At 45.3% G+C, this 14197-nt stretch overlaps 1 protein-coding gene across 1 annotated transcript in view; it reads left to right on the forward strand.

Annotated features, from left to right (window-relative positions):
- Positions 1 to 274: 274 nt before the first annotated feature.
- The window catches only part of gpr174 (G protein-coupled receptor 174), a 34799-nt gene continuing 20876 nt past the window's right edge, over positions 275 to 14197 (forward strand). The window contains exon 1 of the mRNA XM_068047759.1: positions 275 to 627. The gene's annotated coding sequence lies outside the window, so the exon portion shown is untranslated. The remainder of the gene's footprint in view (positions 628 to 14197) is intronic.

Below are 14197 nucleotides of genomic sequence, written 5' to 3' on the forward strand. Positions count from 1 at the left end.
ATGGGTAGCCCTTGTCCCTGAGAATCTATCCCTGAAGACAAGCAGGGGGATTGAAAAGCTGAGGCACCTCTGACTGTCGATCTATGTAGACGTTGTGGCTGCTTCCCAGGAAATGGGCACACACCTGCAGGAAACAATTTCAGTGGTCACAGACCAGTTGAACGTTGATTGAATGGAAGTCCTTCCTGTTGATGAAGGCGGCGAGCTGGTCCATGGGAGCCTTGATGGGCACATGTGTGCAATCTATCACACCATGCACCTGTGGGAATCTAGTGATTGCCCTGAACCAAATGGCCCTCTCGGCCTGACTGTCAGGGCCGGTCCAATAGCCCACATAGTTGCCGGCCCTCTTGAACATCACCTCCTTGATGCAGTGGTGCACTGGGGCCTGGGACACCCCACATATGTCTCTTACCTTCCAGGAGCAGAGTGGAGAGGAACGGAGCGGACCTATGGGGAGAACACTGGGAGCGGAGCCGAGAAATCCACCCCAAGGATCAAAGCCCAGTCTCTTACCTTCCGGAAGCGGAACGGAGAGGAGAGCAGTCGGACTTCTTCCAGCGTGCCGGAGTTTTGAAAAAAAAGGCAAACTGTGATGTTAGAGGAGAGCTGCATGCTAATTGGTTGGTGAGTAGCAGCTGTTAGAATGTTGTTTTTTTTGTTGGAAAAAAAAGCCTCTGGTGTTAAAGTGAGTACTACTAAAGTTTTTTTTTAAGGACTTTGGATTGAAGTGGGTAGAACAAGGCCCCTAGTATAATTAGTATTTTTTAATTAAGGGTGTAACTAATTAATCAAAGGGTATGTCATGGCAGGAGTGCTCAGCCTCTTGATATGCTCCTCCTGTGCAACATGGGAAATCAGGGACGCTTTCAGTGTCCCTGACGACCATGTGTACAGGAAGTGTATCCATCTGCAGCTACTGGCTACCCACATTACAGAGCTGGAGCTGTGGGTGGATTCACTGTGGAGCATCCGCGATGCTGAGGAAGTCGTGGATAGCACGTTTAGTGAGGTGGTCACACCACAGGTAATGGCTGCACAGGCAGAAAAGAGATAGGTGACCACCAGGTGCAGTAGTAGGTGCAGACAGGTAGTGCAGGAGTCCCCTGTGGCCATCCCTCTCTCAAACAGATATACCGCTTTGGATACTGTTGGGGGGGATGACCTCCCAGGGGAAAGCAACAACAGCCGGGTTCGTGGCACCATGGAGGTCTCTGCTGCACAGCAGTGGAGAAAAAGGGTTGGAAGAGCTATAGTGATAGGGGATTCTATCGTTAGGGGTGCAGATAGGCGTTTCTGTGACCACAAACGTGAATCCAGGATAGTATGTTGCCTCCCTGGTGCTAGGGTCAAGGATGTCTCGGAGCGGCTGCAGGACATTCTGAAAGGGGAGGGTGAGCAGCCAGAGGTCGTGGTCCATATTGGTACTAACGACATAGGCAGGAAGAGAGATGAGGTCCTGCAAAGTGAGTATAGGGAGTTAGGCAGAAGGTTAAAAAGCAAGACCTCTACGGTTGAAATCTCAGGATTACTTCCTGTGCCACGTGCTAGTGAGGGTAGGAATAGGAGGATTAGATAAATGAATGCGTGGCTGAAGAGCTGGTGTAGGCGTGAGAGCTTCAGCTACTTGGACCACTGGGATCTCTTCTGGTGCAGAGGTGACTTGTACAAGAAGGACAGGTTGCATCTAAACTGGAGGGGGACCAATATCCTTGCGGGGAGGTTTGCTAGTACTACTCGGGAGGGTATAAACTAGTCTTGCAGCGGGGTGGGACCCAAAGTAGTAGTCTCTCCAATGAGATAGTTGAGGCAAATGTAGAGATTAAAGCAAGCAAGTACAGTAGACAGGCCGGGTAGGGGCAGGACAGGGAGCGTGGAAGGTCTGGTAGGCTAAACTGCATTTACTTTAATGCAAGAAGCCTTACAGGTAAGGCAGATGAACTCAGAGCATGGATCGGTACATGGGATTGTGATATTATAGCAATTTCGGAAACGTGGTTGAAGGATGGGCAGGACTGGCAGCTCAATGTTCCGGGGTACCGATCCTTCCGGTGTGACAGAGGTGGAGGTAAGACAGGAGGGGGAGTTGCACTATTGATTAGGGAAGACATCACAGCAGTACTTAGAGAGGATATCCCGGGGGGAATGTCCAGCGAGGCCATATGGGTAGAACGTAGAAATGAGAAAGGGTGATCACTTTGATAGGATTATACTATAGGCCCCCCAATAGTCAGAGGGAAGTGGAGGAGCATATATGTAGGGAAATCACAGATAGGTGTAGGAATTATAGGGTAGTAATAGTAGGTGATTTTAACTTCCCTAACATTGACTGGGACTGCCTTAGTGCTAAGGGATCAGATGGGGAAGAATTTGTTAAGTGTGTCCAGGCTAGTTTTCTGAAGTATTATGTGGATGACCCTACTAGAGAAGGGGCTACACACAACCTCGTCTTAGTAAATGGGGTTGGGCAGGTGATTGATGTGTCAGTGGGGGAGCACTTTGGGACCAGTGCCCATAACTCTATTAGCTTCAAGGTAGATATGGAAAAGGATAGGACCGGTCCTCAGGTTGAAGTCCTAAATTGGGGGAAGGCTAATTTCGATGGCATCAGACAGGAACTCTCAAGAGTTGAATGGGAGAGGCTGTTTACAGGTAAAGGGACGTCTGGCAAGTGGGAGGCTTTTAAAAGTGAGATAGGAAGAGTTCAGGGCCGGCATGCTCCTGTTAGATGGAAGGGCAAGGCTGGCAAGTTTAGGGAACCTTGGTTGACGAAGGATATGGAGGGTCTGGTCAGGACAAAGAAGGAGGCATATGTCAGGGATAGGCAGCTGGGATCGAGCGAGTCCCTCGAGGAGTATAGGGGATGTAGGAGTACACTTAAGAAGGAAATTAGGAGGGAGAAAAGGGGCCATGAGATTTCCCTGGCAGATAAGATAAAGGAGAATCCTAAAAGATTCTATAAGTATATTAAGAGTAAAAGGGTAGCTAGGGAGAGAGTAGATCCCCTTAAGGATTAGTGTGGCAATCTATGTGTGGAGCCACGGGAAATGGGCGAGGTCTTAAATGAATATTTCTTGTCTGTATTTACCGTAGAGAAGGTCATGGAAGCTAGTGAGTTCAAGGGAGGGAACATCGATATCCTGGAGCATATCAACATTACAAAGGAGGAGGTGTTGGAGATATTGAAGCGCATTAAGGTGGATAAATCCCCAGGGCCTGACCAGGTGTATCCTAGGATGCTCTGGGAAGCAAGGGAGGAGATTGCTGGGGCCCTGGCAGAGATTTTCGTGTCATCGTTAGCCACGGGTGAGGTACCAGAAGACTGGAGGATAGCTAATGTTGTGCCTTTATTTAAGAAGGTCAGCAGGGATAAGCCAGGGAACTACAGGTCGGTGAGCCTTACATTAGTGGTGGGAAAGTTATTGGAAGGGATTCTGAGAGACAGGATTTATCAGCATCTGGAAAGGCATGGTCTGATTAGGGATAGTCAGCATGGCTTTGTGCGTGGGAAATCATGTCTCACGGATTTGATTGAGTTTTTCGAGGAGGTGACCAAGAGGATTGACAAGGGCAGGGCGATGGACGTTGTCCACATGGACTTTAGCAAGGCCTTTGACAAGGTCACGCATGGTAGGCTGGTCCGGAACGTTTGAACACATGGGATCCAGGGTGAGCTAGCAAATTGGATACAAAATTGACTTGGTGATCGGAGGCAGAGGGTGGTAGTGGAGGGTTGTTTTTCAGATTGGAGGCCAGTGACCAGTGGTGTGCCGCAGGGATCGGTGCTGGGCCCTCTGTTGTTTGTCATATATATTAATGACTTGGATGTGAATGTAAGGGGGGTGATTAGTAAGTTTGCAGATGACACCAAAATTGGTGGTATAGTGGACAGTGAAGAAGGTTGTCTAAGGTTACAACAGGATATAGATCAACTGGGAAAGTGGACAAGGGAGTGACAAATGGAATTTAACGCAGACAAGTGTGAAGTGATGCATTTTGGGAAGTTAAACTAGGGCAGGACATATACAGTGAATGGCAAGGCCCTGGGGAGTGTTGTTGAGCAGAGAAACCTTGGGGTGCAAGTACATAGTTCCCTGAAAGTGGCAACACAGGTAGACAGGATGGTGAAGAAGGTATATGACATGCTTGCCTTCATTGGCCGAGGCACTGAGTACAAGAGTTGGGACGTCATGTTACAGTTGTACATAACGTTGGTTAGGCCGCATTTGGAGTACTGTGTGCCGTTCTGGTCGCCGCACTACAGGAAAGATGTGATTAAGCTAGAGAGGGTGCAGAAAAGATTCACAAGGATTTTGCCTGGTTTGGAAGGCTTGAGTTATGAAGAGAGATTGGATCGGCTGGGTCTGTTTTCCCTAGAGCGAAGGAGGCTGAGAGGGGACATGATAGAGGTATATAAAATCATGAGAGGCATAGATAGGATAGATAGCCAGAGTCTGTTTCCCATGGTAGGGTGACTGAAACCCTAGAGGGCATAGATTTAAGGTGAGAGGGAGGAGGTTTAAAGGGGATCAAAGGGGTAAATTTTTCACACAAAGAATAGTGGGTATCTGGAATGAGCTGCCTGAGGAGGTGGTGGAGGCAGGAACAGTAGCAACATTTAAGAGGCATCTGGACAGGTACTTGAATGAGCAAGGCATAGAGGGATATAGAAGGTGGGATATAGAGGCAGGTGGGATTAGTATAGATAGGCACTGTGGTCGGCATGGATGTGGTGGGCCGAAGGGCCTGTTTCTATGCTGTACGACTCTATGACTCTATGTCCTCGGTGGATCCATGGAAAGATCTAGATGCATAGAAGTTTAGCGCCAGGATAATTTTCAGGGCCACTCGCACAGGGTGACCTCCAAATCCCAGAGGTCGCAAATTATCCTGCAGAAGGTTGCGTAAGTCAGCGACAGCCTCCCTGGAGAGCCATAGTCTTCGCTGATAGTGTCACCCAGACATTTGGAGGTAGGTGATGCGTGTTCTGTAGACTCTCTGGCATACATGGACACTTCTTGGCCTGGCCAGCTGCTGCTATTCGTGTGGTGGAGCTCCAGGGTCAGGCACAGCTGCCTCTTGGGCCTGCCTCCTTCGGAGGCGCCTCAACACACCATGGGGATCCAAAAACACAGGATGTATGAGACCCATGGCAACTGTCCTGGGACCTTCGGATCGCTTTAGATGCAGAGACGAACCTGCCTTCGCAACTTTGCTTATCATTATTTCCTCACCGGAATGTTTGATGTGCCTCAAGACTAAATGTTATTGTTGGGCTACCATCATTTCTAGCAGTGTGAGTCACCACACACAGTAACACAACACTTATGATACTCTCTAATATCCCCGATACACCCAACCTAAACACTTGCAGTGCCCCCAGATACACACACCTCTCTTGCAGAGCCCCCCAATACTCACAACCGCCTAGCAGACCCTATATCAGCAGAGCAGCAATGTGGACAGACCCCCCTCCCCACTTCCCCTGATCAGGATACCTCCCTGTCGTGGCAGTAAGGCCTCTTGCCTCGGTGCTGCCAATTTTGAACAGTCGCAAAGCTGAAGGCACTTGAGTGCCACATGCCATCTACAAAATCGCAGTCTAGTCATTAAATCTGGAATAACTACATTTAAATTCATGTTAAACAGCATTTCACCAATTTAAATTAGGTTCCGTTGCATTGGAGCATTAATACCACCATGGTACTTCCCTGCCTCTGATGGAATCTGGATACTACGGAACGACACTGGGTTTCGGGGTGGTTGGCTCCATCCGCCCACAGCACTGAACCCGCCTTAAACAGCTACATAAAATTCAGCCACAAACGTTTTGCAGCAAAGGGAGGTCACAAGCTTGACTCCCAGTGTCTGTGTTTTGAGGAAGAACTGGAGAAACTTGGACATTTCAGTGTTGACCGGAGGCAGCTGAGAGGTGACTTAATAGAGAAAGACAAGATTGTAAATGGTTTGAAGAAAGGTAAATCCGGAAAGTGCCTTTAAGTTAAATTACAACATAGGAACACTGGACTTGGGAGCAGGAGTAGGCAATTCCGCCTTTCGAGCCTGTTCTGCCATTTGATAAGATCATGGCTGATCTGGTTGTGGTCTCAACTCCACTTTCCTGTCTGCCCCCATAACCCTCGACTCCCTTGTCTATCAAAAATCTATCTAGCTCAACCTTGAATAAATTCAATGACCCAGCGTCCACTGTTTTCTGGGGAAGAGAATTCCACAGACTAATGACCATTTGAGAAAAAAATTTCTCCTCATCTGAAAATTTGACACTGAACCACATAAGCAGATATTAGGTCAGACAGCCTGAAGATTGGTCAAAGGGGTAGGTTTTAAGAAGCATCTTAAAGGAGGAAAGAGAGATAGAGAAGCGGAGAGATACAGGATGGGAATTCCAGAGCTAAGGGCCTTGGCAGCTGAAGGCACGGCCACCAATGATGGAGTGATTAAAATCAGGGATGCTTAAGAGGCCAGAATTGGAAGAGTGCAGATATCTTGGAGGGTTGTAGGACTGGAGAAGAATACAGAGATAGGGAGGAAGGGTGAGGCCATGGAGGGTTTGAAAACAAGGATAAGAATTTTAAAATTGAGGTGTCGCTGAACCAGTATTTTACTTACTTTATTTCGACCAGTATTTTACTGCATTCCCATCAGGTTATATCACTGCTCACTTTTGAAAGTACCCCACTGATGCTGTTTCAATCATGGGGCAGTTCTTCAATATTTACTGCTATTCACATTGCTCAAGAACCATTGAGTTCCGTTCCAAGAAACGGCTTTTGTAAAAGTTGAAGCAAGAGTGACCTTGCAAACTATTACAACATGTATACACAGTCTACTGAATATGCAGGTCATCAGTAAAATTAGGGCCATGACCCAGTAAAAATTCTTTGTACAGTTCTTCAGTTAAGTTTATGGTTGTTTAATATGTCTCTCACTCCTTCAGCAGAACATGTCTAAAACAGATGTGTTCTATCTGATCTTACTGATTTTAGCTACTTCCTGCATTCTCTAATTTAGGAATTTAATCAGTTATGTCCCAGGAACACAATTAACATTTTTTATCAGAAACTCTTACATCTCATTTATATTTTTGATAATACATCTGCTTGTTCAGTTGAACTGTGTCAATTCTATAGAAGTGAACACTTTTCTACTTTAGGCACCAGCATTCAGCATCAAGCACTCCTATGACGTAGAACTCCCTTTGTTCTATCCGAAAAATGTGTGTTAACGCACCCTGGGAAAAGCATCTCCATACTACAGAAGTGTGGGTTATCCCATTACTCTGTTACCCTGAGCAAAACGGTCAGTTCAGGGTTGTTTTGTGATTAATCTGGAGACAATTCTGTACTTGTGGATCAACTGGAAAATGGGTTAGGAATTTACAAACTAATATTGTGAGGGACTCTTACAGAGATCAAACCAAGATTTTTAGTCTGTCAATATAGGCTGGACACAACACTGTTTCCAAAGGTAAAAAGATAGTGTTCTCACAAACCCTACCACCCAGTTATCCGAGCAAGCAGTAGCAAGAGTATTCTGTATTTGTAGTCCAATGGTAAGTCAATCAGGATTTGTATCAAGTTTAAAAGAACTTAAGGACTTTATTAGGAAAACTTGAGTCAAACAAAGCAGAGGTTCCTAGGTTTGACAAGTGTTGATCTAACTGCTGTCAGGCAAGTATGCTGTTCCAATTCAACTCAGAGGCCTGGGACTAAGGAAGGGGATTGCAATTGCTGCTGAACAGTAAGTGTGCGTGTGTATCTGTACGCCTATTTACATGTTTACATGTGTGTAACAGAGCGGGTGGGAGATGTCAGGTGAGAGGAAGATCAGGCTTGATTATGGCATTTGCTGACATTCACAGATATGAAGAAAGGCCACTTGGGCAAGATACAAGAGGGTTGGTTTTACCAATCAAACGGTACTCCAGCAACAGTTCAAGAGGGAAGCAGAGGAAGGAAAAAGGCTTTACCTACTGATCACATTGGGGTCATGAATAACCAGATTATAGTTTTGCTCTGAATTTAAATTCTCCCACTGACAGGATAAGATTTGAACACACATTCTCTGGATTATTAGTTCAAGCCTTGCGATTATTAAGCCAGTAACATACCCACTGCACTACTGTACTACTAGTTTTATTTTTTGCTGCACTGACAGGACAGGAGACAATCCAATTAACAGATGATTTACTTCTCGAAATGTCACATAAAATTGATTCATCTCCTTTATTCAATTAGTTGAAATCTGTCTCCACCTGCTGGAGGTGGTCTCAATTCTCAGATTTTATGTCAAAGGTTTCTTTCAATCTCTGGAGCTATTAATAACAGCTGGGTGACATTATAGAACAAAAGTTTTTATGAATTCCATTCCTCCATGTATATCTAGTGGTGTGATGAATAGGCAGCTCTGTCTTTTAGCCTACTTGTCCTAAGACAAGTCAGGTGACCTCTTCAAGTGTTATGTGATAACTGGTACATAGTTAATAGCCAGTCTTCAGTGATCAAGTTCGGATAATTGCGAGTCACACAATTTAGTTGACTCCCTCCTATTGAAGTTACAGGTGAAGGTCACAGGAAGAGACTTCAGGCCCCTCATCCCCAGCATGCCTATGGGCTGAATTTTATGCAGCCGGCAGGGGTCCCGACACCAGGCCAGAAAGACGAGGGGAACCCTGCCTCGGATGTTTAGGGAACCCCGGCTGCATTTTACGGTGCACAGGCAGTTAATCTTACAACAAAGAGGGAGTCCATTCAGCCTGTTGTGTAAGTGCCAGCTTTTTGAAAGAACTGTCCAATTTAGTCCCACATCTCAGCGTTTCCCCATAATCCTGCAAATAAATGTCCAATTGGCTTTTGAAAGTTACCATGGAATCTGATTCCACCACCCCTTCAGGTAGTGTGTTCCAGATCATAACAACCCTCTGTGTGAGAAATATTCTCCTCATTTCTCTTCTAGTTCTTTTGCCAATTATTTTAAATCTATGGCCTTTGGTTACTGACCCACTGTCCAAAGGAAACAGCTTCTCCCTAATTACTCTATCAAAATCCCCCATAATTCTGAATGCCTCTATTAGGTCTCCATTTAACTTTCTCAGTTCTACAGGGAACAATACCTGATTCTCCATTCTCTTTACACAACTGAAGTCCCTCATCTCTGACATCATCCTGGTAACCCCCGCCCCCCCCCCCTCCTCCATATATACAACATCTATTACACTGCATTCATCAATGCTCTTGGTTACTTCATCAAAGAGCCTAATCAGGTTAGTTAGACATAGTTTACCTTTAACAATTCTGTGTTAGCTTTTCTTTATTAACCCATGCTTCTCCAAGTGAGGATTAATTTTGATCTTGACAATGGTCTCTAGTAGTTTTTTTAACACTGACATTAGATTGACTGAACAGATGTGAACATTCACAATCCTCCAGTCCTCTGGCACCACTTCCATAGCTAAGGACGATTCAAAGATTGTGGTCTCACCCTCTGCTCTCAATACTCTAACTTCCCTCAGTAATGTAGAATGTATCCCATTTGTGAATACAAATGCAAAATCCTCATTCAGAAACTCAATCACGCCCTCTGCCTTCACAAGAAGCTTTTCTTTTTTGTCTCTAAGTAGCCCCATCATTCCTTTAAGTATCCTTTTACATTTTATATGTTTAGAAACGATTTTAGGTTCCCTTTTATGTTATGCACTAATCTTTTCACATATTCTCTCTTCTCCCTTCATATATCCTTTTCCAATTTCTCCTGCCTCTATTCTGCCTGCTTTTCTAAAATAAAGCCAAAATACTGCAGATGCTGGAAATCTGAAATATGAACAGAAATTGCTGGAAATACTCAGCAGTAAAGGACTGCAATGCCCTGTTGGATAGCCTTATATGTGAGGTGAAGGTCTGCAAAGGAAACCCGACCGAGCCCGAATGCCGGACCCGGAAGTGCGACCCGACCCAACCCGAATCCGACACACGTTGTCGGGTCACGTTGGGGTCGGGTTGGGCAGCAGGCCTTTACCCATGTACTAATGTACAGGCCTGCTACCCGACCCTACCACTATGGGACCCGACGCAAAGGGCATCGGAGGCGGGTGCTGGTCGTGAAAGCCTCCCAGAGCCTCCCGCTCCATTTAGACCACCCACCACCTCCTCCTCCCCACCACCATCCTGCTCGTTGGGATGGCATAAAATTCCAGCCAATGTTTAGAGTTGGATATCACTTCTTCAGAACCAAAGGAAGGCAGAAATGTGATGGGTTTTATGCCATTGAAAGCAGGGAGGGGAGGAAGAACAAAGGGAAGGTCTCTGATAGATACAGGAGAGATTAAATGACGTACATATCATGTAATAAAAGGCAAAGGGAGTCGTAATTGTTGCAGTAAAAGACAAAGCATTTGTCCTGAGAAAGTGTAAATGGCAGAATAATGAACAGCTCTGTCCAAAAGCAAAAACATGAAAAACAAGTTGAAGACTGGCACATGGTTAAAAAAAATCAAAATGTGGGTCAGGGTCTGAAATTGTTGAACTCAATGTTGAGCCCAGAAGTCTGTCAAGTGACTAACCATAAGATGAGGTGCTGTTCCTCGGGTTTGTGGTGATCTTCACTGGAACACTGACGAGGCCAGAAATGTGGGCGCGAGAGCAAGGTGTTGAATTAAAAAGGCAAGCAACTGGAAGCTCAGGGTCATGCTTGCGGACGGAGTAGAGGTGTTGCACAAAGCGGTCACACAATCTGTGTTTGGTCTCCACAATATAGAGGAGACCACATTGTCACTATACTAAATTGAAAGAAATACAAATAAATTTCTGCTTCACGTGGAAGGAGTGTTTGGTGCCTTGGGAAGGTGCCATGGGAAGGGGACAAGATTTCAGGGATGATGGAGGAGTGGACCAGGGTGTCGTGGACGGAATGAGCCCTTCGGAATCCTGATAGGGGAGGGGAAGATGTATTTGGTGGCAGTATCATGTTTGAGGTGGCGGAAATGGCGGAGGATAATCCTTTGGATGTGGAGGCTGGTGGGATGGAAAGTGAGGACAAGAGGAACCCTATCGCAGTTTGGGGAGGGAGGAGAAGAGGTGATGTCAGAAGTGCAGGTCGGACACAGCTGAGGGCCCTCTCAACCACAGTGGGGGGGATCCTTGAGGAAAAGGAAGACATATCAGAAGCGTTGTTGTGGAAGGAGATGGAGAAACTATGAGAATGGGATGGATTCCTTACAGGAAGCAGGGTGTGGGGAAGTGTATTCGAGGTAGCCATGGGAGTCGGCGGACTTATAATGAATATTAGTGGACAACCTATCCCCAGAAATGGAGACAGAGAAGTCGAAGAAGGGAAGGGAAGTGTCAGAGATGGACGATGTGATGGTAATAGAAGGGTAGAAATTGGCAGCAAAGTTGCTGAGGTTTTCCAGTTCGGGGTGAGAGCAGGAAGCGGCACTGATACAATCATCAATGTACCAGAAAAGGAGTTGAGGAAGGGGGCCTGAGTAGGACTAGAACAAGGAATGCTCGACATACCTCTCAAAAAGACAGGCTTAACTAGGGCCCATGCGGGTACCCATAGCAACACCTTTTATTTGAAGGAAGTGAGTGGAGTTGAAGGAGAAGTTGTTCAATGTGAATTGTTCAAGTTCAGCCAGGCGGAGGAGTGTGGTGGTGGATGGGGACTGGTTGAGCCTCTGTTCAAGGAAGAAGTGGGCAGCACAGTGGCGCAGTGGTTAGCACTACAGCCTCACAGCTCCAGGGACCCGGGTTCGATTCTGGGTACTGTCTGTGTGGAGTTTGCAAGTTCTCCCTGTGACCGCGTGGGTTTTCACCGGTTGCTCCGGTTTCCTCCCACAGCCAAAGACTTGCGGGTTGATAGGTAAATTGGCCATTGTAAATTTCCCCTAGTGTAGGTAGGTGATAGGAAAAATGGGATTACTGCAGGGTTGGTATAAATGGGTGGTTGTTGGTCAGCACAGACTCGGTGGGCTGAAGGGCCTGTTTCAGTGCTGTATCTCTAAAAAAAAAAAATACCCTAAGACTGCCCTGGTACGGGATGGATGTGCATAGTGAAGAGGAGGTGGCCAGGAAACTGGAAATTATGATGTAGGGCATCAGAAGATTCATGGATTTAGGTGGGAAGTGACTGGACATGGGGAGAAAAAATAGAGTCAAGATAGGAACAGGTAGAAACAATGGGTCTACCAGGAAAGCCCATTTTATGGATTTTGAGAAAGAAGTAGAAGAGGGCTATCCGTGGTTATGGGCCTATGAGTGGGAAGCTGTAGAGAGAAGATCTCCAGAGGAGATGAGGTCAGTGACAGTTTTCTATTGTATTCTGTACCTGACATTTGTCAGAAACCACATTTTTCTGCTTTTTTCTAATCTCTATTTCCTTTGCAATCCATGGAGCTTGAGCTTCAGATGTCCCATCCTTTCACATTATGGAAATATACGAACATGCTTGGTTTCTATTCAAAGTATCTCTGCCTTGAAGATCTACCATTTCTCATTTACTGTTGTTTCCAGTCCACCCAGTTCCCTTCTCAAATCACTTAAATTGCTCTCTTCCTTTTGGGTATTTTCATTGTTCATTTTTCTTTGTCCTTTTTCCTAACCACTTTAAACCTATTTATATTATGATCACTATCACCCACATGTTCTCCCACTGCAACATTTGTCCTATTTTGTTCTCTAGAACTGGATTCAGCACTCTTTCATTCTTTGTGGGGGGATAGGGTGGGAAAGTGAAGTTGAGCTAGAAGATCAGCCATAATCTTATTGAGTGGTGGAGCAGGCTCGAGGGGCTGTATAGCCTGCTCCTGCTCTATTTCTTATGTTCATAAACATAATGATTAAGGATGTTGTCCTGAAAACATTTTATGAATTCTTCACCCTATTTGTCCTTTACACTATTTTCCTCCCTGTCTGTATTAGGGTAATTGAGGTCTCCTTCGATTATTGCTGTCATGCTAGGCCCCCACCTGCCAAGAATGAGATACATTAATTTTGTTATGAACATTGATTTTAAAATCTTGCTGAAGTGAGGAAATGATTTGTTAAACAGATCAGCCATGGCTAGAAAAGACATTTGCATATTAAGAGACAGTGCTTGGAAGGACAAAGGACCATTCCCTGACACATTCAACCCACAACAGATCTTGATCACCGGGTATTGTGTGTAAGAGGAGCATTCCAGAGACTGCTAAGGTGATATGATCCAGGACTGGTTAGACCAGCTGGTCACATGACTAACTGGCTGTTCCAGGGTCTTTTGAACTAACCACAGATAGCTTGAACTCAGGACGGTTTGCTCCTGGACTGAGAAGGTCTCTCCTGTCTGCTCCCATCTCTTTCTGACAAGCCTCTGAATCCACTGAAGACACATAAACCCCAAGAGAGAAGTCTCCTACCGTGAACAAGGTTGAAGAGGAATACTGGGTCCTAATGAAAAGCAAGATCTACCTACAATCAAGGACTCTACAGTCAGCTTGAAGAACCATAACAAAAATTCTTCAGATATTGCCTCAAACTTTTCCACTTTACTTTTTTCTTCTGCTCTTTTCTGTCTCTATTTTCATGTGTGTATCGCATATGCTTGTTAGCATGGGTACATCATGTATCCGTAGGCATTAACTGAATTAGAGTTCAAGTTCAAGTTGAATAAATTTCAACTTTTCTTCATTAAACCTAAGAAAACCTGTTTGTGCTGGTTTCTTTGCCTTATAATTGGAAAGCAGTGAACAAGGATTCACCAAGGGGGAGCTAAAAACACAGCGTGTTTAAAATTAAACCCTGTTACAGTAAGACCAGGTGAAGGCTGAAAGGGAACCCTAGACCCCTTTCTCACCTGATCGTAACACTGCTCTATTATTTTTACATTTCTCTAAAATTTGCCAACAGATTATCTCCTCTATCTCCTTCTCACTATTTGGTGTTCTATAGTAAACATCCAGCAATACTGATCTTTTTCTTTGCCTTAACTCGAACCAAATAGATTAGGTCTTTAAACCATCTAGTATATCATCCCTCTATAGAACAGTAATATTATTCTGGATCAATATTGCTGCCTGCCAATCCTGTCTTTTTTTCATCTGTATACCTCCTGAATATATTGTAGCTAGCAATGTTTTGTTCTCATTCCTGCCCTAAGCTAAGTATTCATTATAGCCACTATATCATCACCCCATGTGGCA

The sequence above is a fragment of the Heterodontus francisci genome, chromosome 15, assembly GCF_036365525.1.
Source record: "Heterodontus francisci isolate sHetFra1 chromosome 15, sHetFra1.hap1, whole genome shotgun sequence".
Classification (NCBI taxonomy): domain Eukaryota; kingdom Metazoa; phylum Chordata; class Chondrichthyes; order Heterodontiformes; family Heterodontidae; genus Heterodontus; species Heterodontus francisci.